Here is a 19,108-nt window from a genome sequence, read left to right on the forward strand (position 1 = left end):
TTTTATTTATTATTAAATATATTTAAACCTTTTAATTATGACTGGTTTGTTTAGAGATATTTAAGCTCTTAGAGTACTTGCATATGTATATGGTGACACTGTATAGGCCACTCCAGCAGCCTTTTTCTTGGTCACACTTACCATTTGGATAATAGTAACATTGCACAGTAGGATTGGGCACCCTTTGTAAGGGCATTAGAGTAGCTGATAAGTAGTGGTTGGTGGCAGTGACAACTACCTTATAATGTGGGCAGAAGGGGGCATAGCTAGTAAACCTGTGCCAGCCTTCCCTAGGAGTGTCTGTGTGTTTGTATATAAATCAAATCTCAAAGTGTGTGTGTGTGTGTGTGTGTGTGTGTGTGTGTGTGTGTGTGTGTGTGTGTGCGTGTGTGTGCGTGTGTGTGTGTGTGTGTGTGTGTGTGTGTGTGTGTGTGTGTGTGTGTGTGTGTTTGTCAGCTACTTGAGCAGGGACACGAAGCACTGGTTGGACAGAGAGAGAGTGTGCTGGAGGTTTTGGCTTGACCACTCGGCTGAGATCTTAAACCTATAGCTGTGCTAGTGGGAAGTCTTATTGGGGATCTGGAGAAAGGGGCAGAAACCAGCCCCAGAATGACTGTGATCTCTGTGTGCTCTTAAGGGAAATTGTACTTTACTGTGTGTGTACTTGTCCTCCTCCCATTGTGTACGTCCCTCGCTGTTGCCAGTTGTGAGGATTGAGGCTCCTTGATTACTGGGCCCAAGCAGGGACATCACATGGTAATACTTTCTCCCCTCCTCAAAAACTCAAGCTAGTTTTTCAAGTGACCCTTGAGAAATATTGCTTGAGAGAGTTGCGTTATCTGGGAATACTGGGTTTATATCTGTTTTTTTTTATTTTACAAACTATAGAAGAAAGTTTAAGAGGTGGTGACCTTATAAATTCCACAGAAGTTATAGAAAATAAATGTATCATACATTTTAAAGCACATCTACTACCAGGTTTCATTGAGTGCATAACTATAAAAGCTATTCTGAAAGAAAAATGAAACAGGATTAGATAGTGCATCATACATATACACATATATATGTTTTGTAATATATAAGTATATATATTTTTAAAAAAATGTTTTATATAATCTTTAAATAATGTTTCTTGCAATGTTTCCTTTGCAAATTATCCTTTTCTTTAAATTATTATGTCTGTGATTTAAACTTTGGTATTTAAATGGAGTGTGTTTAATTGCATGTTTAATTGACTGACTGTTTGCCTGAAGAAGCCTATACTGTGAAAGCCTTTACTAGCAAGTTAAATAAATTTGTTATTTTACATCGAGTGTCTTGGTGCTGGTTTACCTTTTATTTTATATTATAATCTGCCAATGGCAACATCATGTCATCATTATGTACAGCCTAGTATATAGGTTCTGTCTATGTTTGTAAACTCCCCAACTAGTGTTTCACAGTTGTTGTAGGGTGTAATTGTTGTTGGAGGATGTATTTTATATCTAAAAATTCATTATGTAAGAATTTGATGTCTACATGCATGCACGAGCACACACACACACACACACACACACACACACACACAAGGGTATAGACTGACATGCATATTTACACAAAGTGATACACACACACACACACACACACACACACACACACACACACACATGCAGGGGTACAGACTGACATACATATTTACAGAAAGCGATATACACACACACACACACACACACACACACACACACACACACACACACACACACACACACACACACACACACAAGTGCCCAGAAGTTGCAGCCACTTTCATGATCTACACCTCAGATGTCTCATAGTGATCAAATGAATGAAATAATACACAAAGTGCAAAGTGTTGCATACCTACCGTCTATAACTCCCAACTGTCCTTGATTTTGTAGAATGTCTCTGATTGAGCATCAAATGTTTGCTCTGTTCTTTTGACTTCATGCTTCTTATTGTTCAGAAAAAAAAGATTGATAGAAAACGTCTTGTTCTATTGACTGTTTAAGTGAATTGAGGTAATATTTCCCTGACCTTTGGTGAATTGTAACCCAGTTATGGTGGCTTTGTCCAAAATTTCTTGATCAGAGAAATTAGTATGGGGACATGCTCTCTCTTTCAGTCTCTGTCACACACACACACACACACACACACACACACACACACACACACACACACACACACACACACACACACACACACACTGCCTCTGACTCTCTCTACTGCTGTCACACACACACACACACACACACACACACACACACACACACACACACACACACACACACACACACACACAAGCATCCATCTAATGCAGTTAACTGCATTAATTTTATTTCCTGTTTTTGTTTCCTGTTCAATAAAATGGCAGATCCTTGCTTGCAACTGCTTACTGCCGTTACTTTTGTTCTTTTTTCCTCTTTTTAGTAGATACTAAATGCGAGCAAAATAGTATGGCAACTGTTTGCTTTCCGTCCGTGCTTTACAGGGGGCTTCATATGCTGCAGTGAAGCTGCAGACTTAATACAGTGCTCTTGTACATAAATACCCTCATGGAGATCATCTGTTCTTCCTGTCCTAAGTTTTCTAGATTATGCAGCAGACACTGGAGTCCAGGTTTTCTTTTTTTTTTAGAATAAAAGGGAGGGAAATGATTATCTATAAGATCATTTAAAACTTTTCAAAAGTCTCCAGCAGTCAGAAAAAAATATATAAATGATTTCTACTGTCTGCCCATATCCATGCCTTTAAGATTTTATTTGCAAAAAATCAGCTCTGTAAAAAATTTTTGCACATTGCAAGACAAGGCAGGCCTGTTTAAGGAAGAATCACAGATAACCCAAATGAGGCAAAGATGATCTAAACCATTGGTTCTGGTTCAGCAAAACAGTGAGAAGCCTTGATTTTTTCATTAGAACATATCACATCCAGAATGTTATTTCTAGTAGGCTTAGTGACAATTTGTGTGTACCTACAAATACTGCTTAGTTTAACCATTGCACTCAAGGTGTCACAGTATGAGAGCAAGAAACTCCAGTCCATAGTAGGATCTTTTAGATCCCCCACAATAATGTCAAAATTGTCCTGGAATAAACCAAAGTTTTACAAAATCTTTCCACCTCATCTTTATTTTGGTTTGGAGGACAGTAGAAAAGATCAATCTTAGTAGTTGAATTCTTCCATTAAATATTTAAACACAAACAAATTACAGCCCCACATGTTTGGTTTACCCACTTTTCCTTTCTTAACCTTTAAACTTCGGTTTCTCATTCATTTCAGTGTGATGCATTAATTAGGTTTCGTGCCTTCAGTGCATTTTGAACATGGTTTCTATAGGTTTTTATGAATGGTCTGTTTCATTGTTGGTTTCTACTCTAGTTCAAAGGTAATTTGTAATGTAAATTTTTAGGTGTCAGGTAAGTTTTTCTTCAGTTTTATCTTAGGATACATTAGTTTTTGTTTAGTTTAGTTAGACATTTATGTAGTAGAATGTTATTTAGGACACTGTGCCTTTTTCGAGTAAAAGTGATCTCCTCTTGGTTATTTGAGGTTTTTTTATTGCGGTTTGATTTAGGTGGGGGTGGGAGTAGTTGTTTATTGGTTTTAGTGTTTATTTATATGCACAGCTCTGTCATTTGATTTAGCTTCCCTTGTGCTAAGACAGAGTTTTAGGGTTATGTTTCTTGTTGTTGTCTTTTGGCTTTTCCCAGTTAGGGGTCGCCACAGCGGAACTCCGGCCCGTTAATGATTGACAGTAGATTTTGACGAATGCTGAGGTGCCAGCTCGACGTTCAATCTTCAATAAAGGCACGCCCATTTACGCGTCTTTTGAATGCCCACCCAACCACGGGGAGGACATACAGACTCAGCACAGAAGGCACTCTCCACCCTCCAGCCGAGAATCGAACAGGAGAACCTCTTGCTGTGAGGCAACAATGATACCGCTGTACCACCACGGAAGTTAGTGTTTCTTATGGTTGGGGAATTGATGATGGACTCGGGATATATATAGATATGCAAAAATACATTGATGACACCCACATACAGAATATATTACATTCTGTATACATTTAAGAAGGCAAAGTTACTTGGAATGTGATTTATGTTACAAAGAAGGTCTTGCCACTTGCAAATATACCTTTGTTCTTGCAGCATGGCTACCTTGTGTACGTAGGGTTGCCACCTTTTCAAATACTCAAAGTAGGACTTTTTTTATAGAAATGAAAAATTTTACAGGAAAAGCCTTACCCGCAGTGGGTGCAAAGGGCTTTTGTTCTGTATGTTTTAAAAATTAAAGCTCACTCTTGTAGAATCTGACTTGTTACACGTGTTACATATAATAATATTACAGTGTATCAGATACAAAATAATTGTTTTATACCACTATTAGAGGAAGCTTATGAAATGTATTCCATCCTAAAATCTCAGAACATTTGCTATTTCTGAAGGATTTTCACAAGATACAGCTCCCCAAATAGGGACTGTCCTGCATAAAGAGGGACAGGTGGTTCTGCTACATGTCCTCTGTTCTAAGGCTACATGCCTGTATGGGTGTCTAACCCAAAAGTCTGTTTCAGGGATATAAGCGCCTGAGTCTGGAAAACCTAGCATGTTGTTACAATGGTAGATGGATGCAGAACTGGTAATTTATTTCATTTTTTTCTTACATGGATACCAGTTACATAATTTGTTTTCTGTAGCTATTCCTACTTGGATGTCATTTTCTTTTACTGTTAAGTATCTTTTAAACAGTAGAATACAATATAAGCTCAGTTTCTGGGGTACAGACTGACATACATATTTACAGAAAGCGATACACACACACACACACACACACACACACACACACACACACACACACACACACACACACACACACATGCAGGGGTACAGACTGACATACATATTTACAGAAAGCGATACACACACACACACACACACACACACACACACACACACACACACACACACATACACACACATACACACACACAAAGTGCCCAGAAGTTACAGCCGTTTCATGATCTACACCTCAGATGTCTCATAGTGATCAAATTAATGAAATAATACACAAAGTGCAAAGTGTTGCATACCTACCGTCTATAACTCCCAACTGTCCTTGATTTTGTAGAATGTCTCTGATTGTGCATCACGCTTGCTCTGTTCTTTTGACTTCATGCTTCTTATTGTTCAGAAAAAAAAGATTGATAGAAAACGTCTTGTTCTATTGACTGTTTAAGTGAATTGAGGTAATATTTCCCTGACCTTTGGTGAAATGTAACCCAGTTATGGTGGCTTTGTCCAATGGGCACATGCTCTCTCTTTCAGTCTCTGTCTCTCTCACACACACACACACACACACACACACACACACACACACACACACACACACACACACACACATCCATCTAATGCAGTTAACTGCATTAATTTTATTTCCTGTTTTTGTTTCCTGTTCAATAAAATGGCAGATCCTTGCTTGCAACTGCTTACTGCCGTTACTTTTGTTCTTTTTTCTTCTTTTTAGTAGATACTAAATGCGAGCAAAATAGTATGGCAACTGTTTGCTTTCCGTCCGTGCTTTACAGGGGGCTTGATATGCTGCAGTGAAGCTGCAAACTTAATACAGTGCTCTTGTACATAAATACTCTCGTGGAGATCATCTGTTCTTCCTGTCCTAAGTTTTCTAGATTATGCAGCAGACACTGGAGTCCAGGTTGTCTTTTTTTTAGAATAAAAGGGAAGGAAATGATTATCTATAAGATCATTTAAAACTTTACAAAAGTCTCCAGCAGTCAGAAAAAAAATATAAATGATTTCTACTGTCTGCCCATATCCATTCCTTTAAGATTTTATTTGCAAAAAATCAGCTCTGTAAAAAACTTTTTGCACATTGCAAGACGAGGAAGGCCTGTTTAAGGAAAAATCACAGATAACCCAAATGAAGCAAAGATGATCTAAACCATTGGTTCTGGTTCAACAAAACAGTGAGAAGCCTTGATTTTTTCATTAGAACATACCACATCCAGAATGTTATTTCTAGTAGGCTTAGTGACAATTTGTGTGTACCTACAAATACTGCTTAGTTTAACCATTGCACTCAAGGTGTCACAGTATGAGAGCAAGAAACTCCAGTCCATAGTAGGATCATTTAGATCCCCCACAATAATGTCAAAATTGTCCTGGAATAAACCAAAGTTTTGCAAAATCTTTCCACCTCATCTTTATTTTGGTTTGGCGGACAGAAGAAAATATCAGTCTTAGTAGTTGAATTCTTCCATTAAATATTTAAACACAAAGAAATTACAGCCCCACATATTTGGTTTACTCACTTTTCCTTTCTTAACCTTTAAACTTCTGTTTCTCATTCATTTCAGTGTGATGCATTAATTAGGTTTTGTGCCTTCAGTGCATCTTGAACATGGTTTCTATAGGTTTTTATGAATGGGCTGTTTCATTGGTGGTTTCTACTCTAGTTCAAAGGTAATGTGTAATGTAAATTTTTAGGTGTCAGGTAAGTTTTTCTTCAGTTTTATCTTAGGATACATTAGTTTTTGTTTAGTTTAGTTAGACATTTATGTAGTAGAATGTTATTTAGGACACTGTGCCTTTTTTGAGTAAAAGTGATCTCCTCTTGGTTATTTGAGTTTTTTTTTACTGTGGTTTGATTTAGGTGGGGGTGGGAGTAGTTGTTTATTGGTTTTAGTGTTTATTTATATGCACAGCTCTGTCATTTGATTTAGCTTCCCTTGTGCTGACACAGAGTTTTAGGTTTGTGTTTCTTTTTGTTGTCTTTTAGCTTTTCCTGGTTAGGGGTCGCCACAGCGGAACTCCGGTCCGTTAATGAATGGCAGTAGATTTTGATGAATGTCAAGGTGCCAGCTCGATGTTCAACCTTCACCGAAGGTACGCCCATTTACATGTCTTTCGAATGCCCACCCAACCACGGGGAGGACATGCAGACTCAACACAGAAGGCACTCTCCACCCTCCAGCCGAGAATCGAACTGGAGACCCTCTTGCTGTGAGGCAACAATGCTACTGCTGTACCACCACGGAGGTTAGTGTTTCTTATTTTTGGGGAATTGATGATGGACTTGGGATATATATATAGATATGCAAAAATACATTGATGATACCCACACACAGAATATATTACATTCTGTATACATTTAAGAATGCAAAGTTACTTGGAATGTGATTTATCTCACAAAGAAGGTCTTGCCACTTGCAAATATACCTTTGTTCTTGCAGCATGGCTACCTTGTGTGCATAGGGTTGCCACCTTTTCAAATACTTAAAGTAGGACTTTTTTATAGAAATGAAAAATTTTATAGGAAAAGCCTTACCCGCAATGGGTGCAAAGGGCTAGAGTTCTGTATGTTTTAAAAATTAAAGCTCACTCTTGTAGAATCTGACTTGTTACACTTGTTACATATAATAATATTACAGTGCATCAGATACAAAATAATTGTTTTATACCACTATTAGAGGAAGCTTATGAAATGTATTCCATCCTAAAATCTCAGAACATTTGCTATTTCTGAAGGATTTTCACAAGATACAGCTCCCCAAATAGGGACTGTCCTGCATAAAGAGGGACAGGTGGTTCTGCTACATGTCCTCTGTTCTAAGGCTACATGCTTGTTTGGGGGTCTAACCCAAAAGTCTGTTTCAGGGATATAAACACCTGAGTCTGGAAAACCTAGCATGTTGTTACAATGGTAGATGGACGCAGAACTGGTAATTTATTTCATTTTTTTCTTACATGGATACCAGTTACATAATTTGTTTTCTCTAGCTATTCCTACTTGGATGTCATTTGCTTTTACTGTTAAGTATCTTTTAAACGGTAGAATACATTATAAGCTCAGTTTGCTTCATTTTTTCACACAATTAACTTCACAATTTGTTTAGCCCAGACACACCCTGAAGTCACAACATGTCAGATCATACATACTGACTTTAGGCTAGATGTTTATAACTTGGTGATAGTTTTTTGGGAAGGTTCTCTTCATTGTTTGCTGCAAGGTGATGATTATGCCATCTCCAAATGCACTCAGACTGCAGGGGCACCTGTCAGAAAATTGGATGGTCTGGTTCCAAAGATTTAAACTCTGTCTCACTGTGACTGGCCTTGGTGACACACTAGAGAAAGAAAAGTATACAGTATTTCTTCATATTGCAGGTGAGGAAACTAGCAAGGTACTTAATACTTTTGCTATAAGTGAGGAAGAGAAAAACAGTTTGGCAGTACAAAAAGCTAACTTCTGGGCATATTGTAAGGCAAAGAAGAGTCTACTTTTTGTCACACATTTATTTATTTTATCAGACAACAGAGGGCTGTTATGAGACACAATGTACATGACTATGATTTTGGAGAACTATGTGATTCATTCAGTTGGAATGAATAATGACTACGTATGAAGCAGACAGTGCAGAAAATCAAACTTAACACTTACCAAAGCCATAAATGTTGCTGTGCAAGTGAACCGTGAAGCATGTAGTTAAAATCTCTGAGGGCACACAAATGTGTAAAACTGAGAGAACCAGAGAATAAGGCAAAAACAAATGTGTAAAACTATAAAATTAGTAAAAGCAAAAAGTGATGATATGCGGTTGCAAAAAATATTGGCTATGGTAGTGTGTAGTAGCTATGATCCACAAAGAACTGCACTTTATGTACCAGCAGCTGTAGGCATGACAAGAGGTAATTTAAGTGAAAAAAAGTTTGTAGGATATGTTATAGTGATGGCCATTCTGGGGAAGTGTGCTTTAATAGAAAAAAGCTACATACATTAAATATTAATATACTAGAAACAGCCAATGACGTAAAGGCAATGGGTTGTGGGTAGTACTGGAAAGACCTCTGAGTATTCTGTGCAATGAAAACTAAAATTGGGATCACATTGAATATTAATATTCTAGAAACAGCCAATGACGTAAAGGCAATGGGTTGTGGGTAGTACTGGAAAGACCTCTGAGTATTCTGTGCAATGAAAATAAAATCGGGATCACATTGAATATTAATATTCTAGAAACAGCCAATGATGTAAAGGCAATGGGTTGTGGGTAGTACTGGAAAGACCTCTGAGTATTCTGTGCAATGAAAACTAAAATCGGGATCACAAAGATATAAAATATGACTCCAAAAGGAACACTCCAATGAGACATATCACCAGAGCCAAATCCTATCATTTAAACATGACCAAATCACATAAAACCAAAAAAAAAAAGATACACATCCACATGAACGCTCTTGAAACAATTGCATTTTCATCCTCAATTATACAGACAACTGAATTCCCATAAAACCAACAGATATGAGGCAACAGGAAATGGAACTCCACAAAACAATCAACACCAGAAATGAGAATACCTCTTAACTGTCCAGATTTTCACAGACTGTCCAGATGTTTGCCTTATATTTAAATAATATAAGGAAAATATTTAAATATAGGGCAAACATCTGGACATTCTGCGACATTTGCAGTGTATATTCCAGCTGCTGGAACTGTGCATGATGCAGTTGCGGGTACTGATACCCTGTTGGGGGTTCACACAGATGTGTCAGACTTGGTGCAGTTTGGGAGTAGCTTAGGGGTAGGTGGAGATGGGGAGCCACTTTAGCAGCCTGGGAAAATTGGAAATGTCTTGGGGGATCACCTGTGTGGGAAGAAGAGTGGCTGTGTTTGGGCATGGTGGTTGAGAAGAAATTCCATTGGATTTGGCAACAACTGGTGAGCACTCAGAAGGTGGTACATTATTTGGGCAATTTTTTTAACAGCATGCAAAGGGTTTGAAGGAGCGATGGAGGGTATGTGGGATTTTTTGTGGATGTGTGAGGAGCTGAGTGTTCCATTGGCTACACAGAAGTTGAAGGCCCTGCCAAGTCATTGTGTTTTTTGGGATTGTTAGTAGATGATGCACAGGGACTGTTTTGTTTACCACTCAAAAAGATAGGATGACTGAAGGAAATGATTGTTTGGGTGAGGGGGAAAAGGCAAAGTGAGGATTAGGGATGTTATAGAGCTGTTAGGGTTAATGAATTTTGCATGCCAGGCAATTCATCCTGGTCATGCATTTTGTAGTTCTTTGGCTTTTTTGTTAAAAGGTAGAAGAAATAAACATCATCAGGTGAGGATTGGCAACCTTATTCATGGTGACTTGCTGTTGTGGTTGTCCTTTTTAGATCAGATTAATGGCATTTCCTTTTGGGAGTCAGATTGGGTTGGTCAAGGGAATTGCAATTTTTTAGAGATGCAGTATGGGTTATTGGGATGGGAGTGTTTTTTAGTGCTGAATGGTTCATAGCTTGATGGCCGGACAGTTAGAAGGATGAATGGAAAAGAGAGGTGGCTTTTTTGGAAGTGATGCCAATCTGGGCAGCATCTGTGGTGTGGCAAGAGTGTCTGCATGGTAATAGGGTAATTTTTCATTCTGACAATATGGCAGTGATGCGAATTTTACAGTCAAAGACAGTGAAATCTAGATGGCTTTTGTCAGTATTACGTAAACTTGTTTTGCAGACTTTGTTGATTAATTTTTCTTTTACAGATGTGCACACCTGACAGGTGTTAAGAATGGGATTGCTGAAAGTTTGTCTTGTTTTCAGTTTTCCAGGTTCTGTTAGTTAGCCCTGGAGACAGTGGGTGAACTGGGGATGTTGCCAGATGAAGTGTGGCAGATTGGAATGAAGTAACCAGATGCCTGGTGCAGTAGTCTTGGGCAGTTTCTACAAGGAAGGTGTATGGTAGGGCTTTACATGATTTTAACAAATTTGTTTTTCAGCTGCCTGAAGTAGAAGAGTATTGGTCTTAAAAATTGTTATTGCAGTATTTAGCTCGGGTTTGGGTGCAAGGTAAGGCTTTCCAGTCGGTTAAGGTGGCTCTTGGCGCAATTAGTATATTTGCATAGTTTACTACTTAAATTTCGAATCAGCATTGGCCGACCCAAAATGCTGAATATGGAATTTTGAATAGTAACTCAAAGCAAAAATGAATACATTGACCACCATGGTTTGGTACGTTACTTCTACCATTTTGCAGGGGGGCCATGCCTCCCTGCACCCCATGCACATTAAATATACCAACTCCAATATCGTACTACAGTGAGGAACTGGGCTAATTCCCTATTCCTCACTGAAGTGAGATCTCCCTGCACAATGGTTAATCAAAATGATTGAACTACACTACCCATTCACTGTAGTGTAAGTTGATCAATTTAGGGTCAACATTCTGCCAGCTGGAGAAACTGCCTTTCGACCATATGCCAGTCGACCATTGCAGTTTCAAACTTGTCATAGTAAACCTATTTGCATGGGTAGTGGAGTTACAGAAATTCCAGAAACTCTGGACAGTGGCTTGTATGTTGAAACAATGGTGTAGAGTTGCTGGACTTGGGGAGGACAGGCGATGACTTATGACAAGACAGATTCTTATGGTATTCTTGTGGGGTTTAAAGCAAGAGAGTGATGGTGCAGAGGATTATAATTTGTGGATGGCATTGTCGCTATGGATGTATTATGGAGTATTTAGGGTGTCAGAATTGTTAGGGTCATTGGTTTGGCAGGATGTGATGGTATTTTCTACATTTGTACAGAAATGCTTATGTAGATCTAAGATGGATCAGATAGGGGGGAGGCATGCAGATGGTTCTGGAACAGGACAGAAATGAGTTGTTGTGTCCGGTCGGCTGGACTTTAAGGTTGCATAGAACTCATTCAGGGAATCCTCAAGATTTTGTTTTTAGGAAAAAGGAGGTAAGGTGATAAGGGGAAATCAGTTTGTCTACATGATCAGAAGGGCTATTCAATATCTTGGTTTTCTGGGAGAGAGTCATTCATCTCACTCCTTTCACATTAGAAGGGCTTCTGATTTGGTTACAGAAGGTAAGTCAGTGGAGGTTACCAATAGGCTATGTCGTTGGTTTTTAAATGCCTTTTTGTCATATATTAGATAATTGGTTGACGGGGTCCATTGTTAATAAACTGAATTTTTTTTTAGGTAAAGAGATTGTTATTCTTGGTCATTTCCTCATTGGGTGGTGAAACAGGCTGCAGTTCGGCAGGATGCCAGCGAGCTGAGTTTACTGTCCTTCAGGTGGACAGTCAAATGACATGGTATCAGAGGCCTCAGATGGCACCAACTCATAGAAGAGTTTGTGGACATAAAGTCACAGAATGGGATTCCGTGAGTTTTAGTGGTTCATTTGGCAGGTAAGGATTTGGGAGTAATTCCAAACCAGCAGTTAGTGTATTGGATATTAGAGGATTTTGCTACCTTAAAGATTGCCTTTTTGGGTTTGTGTATTGTGTAGTCTGAAATAGTACCATATTTATTTTGGAGGAATACAGGCAGTTTTATGGGAATCCAGCAAATTCCACCACCAGAAAGATAGTCCAGGAATGAAATGGTTATCCAGTTTTATGGGAATACAGCAGACCCATCAGTTTGTTAATTTTAGGTTGTCTAGGCATTTAGAGAATTTAAGTATTCATATGATACAGCACAGGGACTTTGATGACAGAGGCCCAGTTTGGTTTAGAGTGGATGGAGTGCACCTGAGTGAGTTTGGATTGGATTTATTTAATGTACACCTGGCTTTGTTTTTGGAAGGTTTGGTAAACGTATTGCAGTAAGTGATGGGAACAGCCTGTGTCAGGCTGGTGGCGGAGAAGAGGGGAAGACTTCTTCTTCTTCTGTTCCCCCTCTGGTTTTGGGTGTTGGATTCTAGGAGGTTGGTTGGAAATGAAAGTGAGTTGTGGTACGCTGCTTTGATAAGTGAGAATAAGCTAAGCTGTCCTGGTAAATCATAACAAGAATGTTCATTTTTGTGATTAGTAAATTTAAGAATGTTGTTCAATAAAGCTGTGATTAAGAAAGTTTTAATAAAGCTTGTCAAATGCTATTTTGGTGTGGTGATTGAAGGGGATCAGGAAAATTTATTTTGTTAGCAACTTCTCTTTATTTCGTATTTGTGTGACCATCGATTTGGTATATATAAGTTCGGAGGACTATAGGGTGCTTTATTGCCTGAAAAGCTTGCTCCCTATAAAAATACTTTCTTTTTTTTTCATTGGGTTAAGTTTTAACTGAGTTGAACCTAAGGAACTGAGCCCATGTTCTGTGGAAATTCAGTGATAAGTAGGAGAAATGCAAGGACTTGACAGAAGAAACCGGAAGTTTTGTGGGTTGTGACACAAATTCATGTGAATCACAAGAAGCAGCAAGAAATGAAGATAGTTACTACAGAAGAAATAAAAATGCAGCCATTAAAGGAGATGCTGTAAATTCACAGTGCTAGATAGTATAAAACTTCTTTTATTAATTCAGCCCTACTATAGCATCAGAGAAGAATCGCCGTACATTCAGTTAGTTGTTTAAAGGTGGGAAAGTCATAAGCCAATCACAACTGATAAGTCATGCTTTTAAAAATCCATAAATTTTATCTAGGAATATGTAAGTGCAAAGAAAGAGCTAGTGATATAACGCATTGCCCTGCTATGACTGTACAGTGTAATGGTGCAAAGCTGTTTGCTGCAGAGCGTGCATAGAAATTAAAACCAAATGAAGGAACTGATACTACAAGGAATTCTACTGATCTCATTTTTCTGTGGTATGATGTCAGTGAATTAGATAACGGTCCACAATTTATGAAATGCGTGATACAGAGACTAAAAAAATATTATTGGACTACAGAAATGCAACTTTGCAAGTTGTAGGTTTAACTTCCTCACGATTACTGAAAAGGAGAAGGTTGAAATCCAATTTGCCAACATCTTTTAATCTATTGGAACTAGACAGCAGAAAGCAAACTTCAGAATTGCCCAGAAAAAAGTTAGCCAAAGAGAAGAGATACTATAGCACTACTACAAAGCTAGTTTATCTAAGAGAAAGAGAAAAACTGCAATGACTCGGGAAGAAAATATTGGCCAGAAATCTCACATACAAGCTAGTGTATTATGCCATCACCAAATTTCAAGGATCTATATTCCCTAAAGAGAGAGCGAGAATATGTAATTGTATATACGAAACAGCAGACTTTCACCAGGTGGGGGTGCCTTCATTCCCCTGTGTTATTAACATTATATTTAGATCCACTGGTAAAGAAAGTAAGGGACTCAGAAATTCAAGGATAAAACTGGTATGGTAATCAAGAAAATGTGGCTTTATTTGCAGATGATTTTATTTTGGGTTCCCTATTAGATGAACAAATGCTTAAAATGTCAAGAACAACATGCTTGACAGCTTTTAAGCGAACATTCATCTAAGTGAAACTGGAGGATGTTGAAACAAGGAGTTTCGAAAAGTTACAGTTGGCCAGCAGTGTGGCAGCCAATGGCTGACATCAGAACATTCACCCTATCCAACCATGCTTAAAGTCTTCCACTGTGGTGCAATCTCGGAGTTGGTATATTTAAGTCAGGGGTGTGGGGGGGTGTGGGAGTCAAAGCCCCCCACTTTATTTTGCTTGTCAATTTGTTTTTTTTTTTGGGGGGGGTTGTAATAGTATACAGTACATTGTAACCATCAGCCGTTGTATTCCTGATGGCTGGCCAACTATAACTTTTCATAGGTTCATAGGTTCATAGGTTCATACTAGGCTATCTGCCCTAGGGCATTTATAAGCCTAGCCAGAGTTGTGTGGCTTTCACCACCCCTTAGGTTGAAGAATACTATACCCATTAGTTTGCCCTGCCTCTGTCCAGCAGTGATACAGAGATGATCCCCGGGGTAAACCTACAATCTCCCATCCACTGGTCAAGATTCCTCTTGAACAGAGCCAGCGAGGTGCTCTGTCTCACATGGACCGGAATTCTGTTCCACAGCATAGGGAGTCTCTGGGTGATGAATCTGTCCCTCCAGCACGTCCTATTTATATCCGTGTTGAGGTTTAAGTCTCTTGCTCTTGTGGCTCTGGTGGATTTGGATTGTTTGAGGTGGAGCATGTCCATTAATTCCGGGTTGGACATGGCCTTGTATGTCAGGCACAGGTCACCTCTGAGCAGATGGTATGCGACTGAATAGAGATGGAGTTTCTTCAGTCGGGCAGCATATGGCATATTTTTGAGCCTTTATCCTTTTGGTGAGGAACTTTTGGGGTCTTTCAATTGCTGCAGGTTTCGGTAAGATACATTCTGAATGGGGCATTGTACTCAATCATTGGTCTGATAAGTGAAGAGTACAGGGGAACAATGACCTCCCTTGATCTGGATGTGAATCCCTTCATAATCAGGTGGGCAATGTAGAAGGTCCTCCTAACCACTTTGGCAATGTGAGTGTCAAAAGAAAGGTTACTGTCAACTTGGGTCCCCAGGTCCCTGATAACCTCTTCTGTGCTTAATGGATTGCCACCTATGTGGTAACTTGGGGTTACCTTGCTTTTACCAAAGGGTATGACTATACATTTTTTGGCGTTTAGCTTAAGGCCATGGCTCTGGCATCAGTTATCCGTTTCTATGAGACCTCTCTGAAGGATATCTGTGTCTGATGGATTTTCAACTATGGAGTTTGCAGTCATCTGCAAACTTTGTCAATCCTCCTATGTTTGCCTGCACTTCTGAAAAGTAGATGCCAAACAAGAGGGGGCCCAGGACTGAGCCCTGTGGGACACCGCCTGTGACCAGCTTGGAGTCTGACATGGCACCAGCAACTCTAACCCTGTGGGTTCTGTCCTTGAGCCAGTTTGCAACCCATCTTGTGACATATGGGTTTACATTTAAGCTGGTGAGCTTTTCTATGATACTCGAGTGGGGTATTGTAAAGCTTTTGCAAGGTCAAGGTAGGCTGTGTGAACTGCCTTACCCTCATCAATGGCCTTGGTGACTGTTTCAGAAAAGTCGACCAAGTTCAAGAGGCATGATCTGCCCTTGACAAAGCCGAATGGGTAGGATCCAATGTCTGTAGGACCCTATGTCTTTATTTATGAGTTCCATTATGATCCTCTCCATAGCTTTGCAGACCAGGCTTGTTAAGCTTATGGGGCGGTAATTACCAGGGTCAGAAGCACCGCCTTTGTGGAGTGGGACCACAGTTGCCGACGCCACTCTTTGATCCTGTGGTAAGGCTAAGATTAAACAGCAGCCTTATGTGTGGGTTTAGTTCCTCATTGAGTTCATGTAGCACACAGCCGGGGACACCATCCGGTCCCATTGATGCTGTGTTTTTAGCTTTAGAGAGAGCAGCTGTTACCTGGGCATTTGAGATGATTGGGAGGCTACACTCTGCTGGGATAGATATTTCTCCTTTAGAAATTTTCACTGAACCTGTCTGCCAGTATGTTTGCAATGTCTGTGGGTTCAGTGATTTTTGTATCATTTTGGACTGATTCTGAGCATATCTGTGAGTTTCCACCCAGATTTCTAACATAGCTAAAGAAGGCCTTATGATTGTCTTTTGAGTCCTTGGCGATTTTTCTCTCAAAGTTGGCCTTGGATGATTTTATGAGTGATCGTAGTTTTTTACTAGTATTGATCAGAGATGTCTTCCCTTTTAGGATTTTGATCTATCTTGTAGTAGCTTTCTCCTCTTGTTGTAAAGTTTGTTTATGGCTGGGGTCCACCAGATCGGGCGCTTGCCTTTGGTGGAAAGGGTCTTGATTTTATTTGGGATTGCTTGATCCATGCAATCCTGGAGGTGCTAAGAGAAAGCATTTGTAAGGGATTCAGCAGCGTGGGTTGTGGTTTCCAATGGCTCAGGGGCCTTGAAGGATACCACACCAGTCTTAAGAAGTGTGAAGTTGGCTTTTGAGAAGTTCTTCACTGTGGTCTTTTGTTGGGGGTGGGGGCGGGATGTGGATCTCCAGTGAGATTAGTTTATGGTGTGATCTCACCAATGAGGGATATACTTCCGGTGTGGAGCATTTTGTCCCCATGTTTGTGATGATCAGGTCTAGTATATTTTCACCTCTTGTGGGAATGGTGACAAGTTGTTCCATAGCATTTGAGTTTATGAACTCCAGGAACCTTTGGGCTAGGGTATTGGGGCTTGAGTAATGTTCCCAGTCTATGTTTGGGTAGTTGAAGTCACCCAATATGATGGTGTTTGGAGAGACATTTATACTCTCCAGTGTCTTCAGGAAGGCTGTCTGGGGTTCCTGAGTTTGAGATGGTGGCCTGTAACACGCTACAAACTGTAGAGCAGTTTTGCCTATGGTTAATTGCACCTGAATGGTCTCTGATGCTTCGTGAGTTGCCACCAGCCTGGAGGTGTGGGTATCCTTGATGAATATGGATACACCCCCTCCTTTTGTGGTACGGTCTGGGATTTGGGGCCGGAACGCATGATATGAGGTAAAACCTGATAGTGCCGGGGTGCTCTCAGGAGCCTTGAACCAGGTTTCAGTCACAGCACAGACATCGATGTTCTCCATACTGAGGGGGGCTTCGAGGGCGTGCATGTTGAGATTCAGACTTCTGGCATTGAGCAGCATTACCCTTAGTTTTTTTCCATTATTGTTTTCTAGGGCGGTGGGTTTAGAATTTGAGCCTTGTCTAAAAAGGCACTATGGGGAGCCTTTGCCAATATCCGGAAACCCAGGGTGACAGGTGCAAGCCGTCCTTATGAAGCAGCGTGGCTTGTCAAGCATGTCATTCCAGGCAGACAGACATTGGATCCCCTTAGAATTACACTAGAAATTAAGCCAATTATTAAAACTGATCATTTTGTCTCTGTATTGTGTCATCATTCTTGGTGAAGGTAGGATACTGCTCAGGGTCAGGGTCATACCAGCCTGGGCTACATAATCTGAGAGCTCCTTTATGTCTCTTTTCATGTAGTCCAGGGAGGTACGTCTCAGGTCATTCACACCAGCATGGACAATGACTGAGTCATACTTGTACTTGCTGTGGAGTGACCTGAGTGCTTGTGTTATGTGGCGGATTCTAGCGCCCGACAGGCAGCTTACTGTGACCCTCTTCTTGTTCAGTCTGGTGTGTCTGACTATGGAGTCACCTATGACAAGTGTGTCTGGCATTGTGTTTGGCCTTAAGGGCTGTGACTGGTTTGCACACTGACTTTGTGATCTATGTGTTGCTTGTGTTATGTCATGAGGTGGCAGTTGTTTGGGTGTCTGCTTTGGAGGCCTCTGCTGTTTTGGTAGATTTTTGATCAGTGCCTCCGAGTATGTCTTTGTGTGTTTATGTGTTTGATTTGTAGTTGTGATAGTTCTATGTGAGACTGGGTTTATGGTGTGTGTGGTTACCTTCTCCTCCTGTCTGGTTTTGCCAGTCCTGAGTTGAGAGAGCTCAGCCTCCAGTTTGGCTATATAGTTGCATCTCTCGCATGTATTTGTGTTTTGTGGGAGGAGGAGAGGGCTGTCTGTGTACATGAGGCAATTGTAACATTGCCTCAATATTCCCAGATTCACCAGCTGAGCAGGAGAGGACGCTAGCAACTGACCCTTTGACATGCTAGAAGAAATGAAAAAGTCAGAAAGGACCTATAGGGAAGTGGGTACTCAAGGAGGTTTTAAGCTAGTGAGGTACTTTGTATAATATAGAAGTGCTTTACCTGACTAAAAAATGCTTTAGGAACAAGTGCTGAGCTTTATAGATAGAGAATAGACTGTTTAGATTACAAGTAGAGCAGTTCTAAGGGAAAAAATGAAGAGCAGACTTTACAAAGCCAGAAATAGTTTAACCTTGTTTAACCGGCGCTGCCCGATGGTGCTCTAGTGGCAACTCCGCGCTAAATGCAGAAAAGGCAGTAAGTCAGTAGTACAGGCTAGCACACTTTAGTGGGCAGCCAAACAATTAAATTAAACAGCAAACAAACACTTTTCGACTTGAATTAGACTAATTTAGACTAAAATGTACTTTTAAGTGCAGATAATAAAAAATGCAGTAAATAACTATGAAAACAGCTAAAGCTTGCTGTAGGTAAGCAGTAGAAGGTAAAACAAATATAAAAAACAGCAGGATACTTCAGGAAAGCAGTCGCTTTTTTTCAGTTCTCTATAGCCAGGAAGACTCAACAGGACCACGTGGAGCTGTGTCTGAGCAATATGGCTTCAAAAAAATGCCAGAGGCAGATTTTAACCAGGGAACTTCAAAAGAGCTAGAAATGGTCCAAAATGACCAATTACTACAGCTTCTTGTGCTGAGGTCA

Source organism: Protopterus annectens, chromosome 2.part2, assembly GCF_019279795.1.
Source record: "Protopterus annectens isolate FY-2018-M chromosome 2.part2, PAN1.0, whole genome shotgun sequence".
Classification (NCBI taxonomy): Eukaryota; Metazoa; Chordata; order Ceratodontiformes; family Protopteridae; genus Protopterus; species Protopterus annectens.